Here is a 3,043-nt window from a genome sequence, read left to right as displayed (position 1 = left end):
CAAGATAGCTCAGTTTCCAGGAATGGTTGAAAAGAAGTATATGAAGGAGTGGCCATTAAATTTAAACCTCCTAGAGTATCAGGAATTTGTTTAAATAATGTCTCAAGTTAACTATGAACCCCTAAGGCAGTTAATCCCTAAGAAGCAGGTTCAGAGGAGACTATTACGTAAATAGTCTATTTACTATTTACGTAATAGTCTCTTGAAAAGAATCTTGTTCAAACAAATGGGTGTCTCTAGCTTTCTTGGAAAGTATGGTCAGGTGATATAAAGCTATGCCCAAAAGACTCACGATGACTCCATCTGGAATGTTCATAGAAAACGAAAGCACAGCAGTAGTTTCATAGAGAAATATTTCAGTCAAAATATTTGAGAGAACCAGGCCTATAATAAGTATTGGAGAATTTATCTGTGATTGTGTAAGGCAATAAACATGGATACTCTCTAAATACATTTAAAATGTAATGCTAGCATGTAAGAGCATTAGAAAATAAAATTATTTTCTTGCTCTTCAGTTTTGAAAATTTTATTTCTGTTTTCAGGAGGAAAATTTAATATAATGATAAAATATAAATTTACTTGCATAATATTTATTTTCTAGGTTCTTTTCCATTTTATTTCTGGACTCCCCTTGTTATACTTAAGGAGTTATAATGCACTTTATAAAAAGACTAACCATAGATTTTTAAAACTTCCCATTAAATAATATTCTTTATATCATTTGTAGATAGTTTGTGTTATCAGATGCTGTTAAATCTCCTTATTGTGTGAATCCATGTAAATCCCCTAGAACAGTTATGGGCATAAAGAAGCACTCAAGAAATAGCTGTCACATCGGCATTATCTTTAACTCTTGTGTGACCATGTCATCTGTGAAGAGTGTTGTGTCATTTCATGCATTGGCCACAGAGTTTATTATGAAAATTATACTGTTTTCTTAGAAAAAAAATAGGAAAAATGTGTTTATTTCTTTGTGTGTTAATAAAACATAACTATAAGTATAAAAAAAGCCTCATGATGATCACGAAGGCAATGTAGATTATGGCACAATCTGTTGTTAGTGTTGACATCATGCAGAAATACCACATTTTGCTTTTAACCTGCGTGTATGGTACATTTTTTTTAAATGGTGGGCTGGATCGTGGCATTAAACACAATAAAGCACGATGCCTTGTGGTGATGTTATTTCCATGTGGGTTGCGCTGGGCCACTAATTACACTTGCACAGCATTGACAAGTGACAGGGCCCAGATCTTGTAGATCTTGCTCTTGCTGTCCATTTGCAGAGCTACCTTTCAGAGTGGAGTGTGGATTCCAGTGGGAGGAGTCCAGAGGATGCTGGATTATCAAAATAAAGTCATGGTTGTACTTTTTCAAACATTTACAGTCTTGGCTATCCCCCCAAATGAGGAGGAGAATAATTAATTATGTTTTAAATACAAAAGACTACTTGTTACATTTTCCTGGATGTTAAAGTCTATGTGGAGCCCAGTATTTCTATTTTACCCCACAGCCTCTCAAGCTCAGCAAACTTGCTCTTCCTCTCTTATCGTTCCTTGGTTAATCACATCGTCCTGGATCTCTCAGAACTGTCTTCGACGTAAGAGAATATCCAGAGTTCTTTCTTTTCTCTGCCAAGTTTCTTTTTACATCTGTAAATCCATGTTTGACACAGCTTTGGAAAACGTCACCGTCTTCTCTCAAGATGTGGCTTCATTTTAAATATTATTAGCATGTACTAATTATTCATAACAACTGGCTTCATTGTGACAGTTTCATTAACACATACACACAATGTCTTTTGATCATATTCACCCCATTAATTTGATTGTACCCCCTGTCTGATCTTCTCTCTTTCCATCTTGTTCCCCTTCTACGTTAATTTTTGTTGTTGTTTTCTTTTGTGATCCAATGACTTTCATTTGGCGTGCTCATAAGCGCATGGGCACCTTATCAGTGGCCCCTTCTTCCCAGAAACCATTAACTGCTTGTAGATCCTCAGGGAGGTGGGGAGCCTTGAGTTCCTTCCTACTCTGTGACAGGATGTTGACTTTGTCTCAGACTTTTGTGCAGGTAACCACAGTTGCCGTAATTTGAGAGTGCAAAACCATGACCTGCCTGGCAGAAAGCATCCCACAACATTCTGCCTTGTCCCCTGGCTCTGATAATTTTTTTCTACCTCCTTTTGCCCAGTGCTCCTTGAGTCTTGGATCGGGTGATATAGATATCACATCTAGGGTTGACCGTTCAACCTAAATCAGTAATGCATCTCTGAAGTTACCTTCTCTGACTAAACCTGACAGCTACATTAATATATAGGCATAAACATGCTTTAGAAAACAACTTGATAGGCACATCGTTCCATTTAGCAAAATAGTAGCAGTAGCTTCCTTGGTAGGACCTATATTTACTGACCAGTTTTACAGCGCAAGACATGACTTTCTTACTGTGAAGTGGGCTTCAGTTCCAACCAGAAAATGATTGCTTGCCCAGATAATCACCGTACCGCTGGTGTACAAGGGGCATAACTTGCCTGACAGTTTGAATGTAGGAGACAGTATCCACACTAGTATAAGGCTGTTGATAAACCCGACCTCCCTCCAAGTAGCCTGCATAGAACATTCCAGCCTATAAAGGATAGCCTGCAAAGAAAAGCCTTCTATCTTAGTTCCAACAATTAGGAATTGTTAAGCAGTTTCCTGGTTGAGCTAGTTGAGCTAGCAGTTCTGGGCCACTGCTGTTCCATTCATGCATTTTTAAGGGGGTTGCTAAATGGAGCTTCCCTAAGTATCAGACAATCCTAATGCTTTAGCCCTCCTCCTCCAAGTCCACTTCATTCCTCCGCTCCATCCTCTGGAGGTACTGGTACCTAGTGCCTCCAGTTTTGTAGCTTTCCTAGCGGCTGTAACACAAGACAGCTCCCTTCTTTTTTGAGTCAGTTCTCCAGAAGCTGGCTTAGAGTCACACATCTCCCCCCCCCCCAAAAAAAAAAAAAATCCTAAATATAACTTTTTCCTCTACCTGGTTATAAATTTTTAATTAT

This window comes from Mus caroli, chromosome 10 (assembly GCF_900094665.2).
Source record: "Mus caroli chromosome 10, CAROLI_EIJ_v1.1, whole genome shotgun sequence".
Lineage (NCBI taxonomy): Eukaryota > Metazoa > Chordata > Mammalia > Rodentia > Muridae > Mus > Mus caroli.
This window is presented reverse-complemented; position numbering follows the sequence as displayed.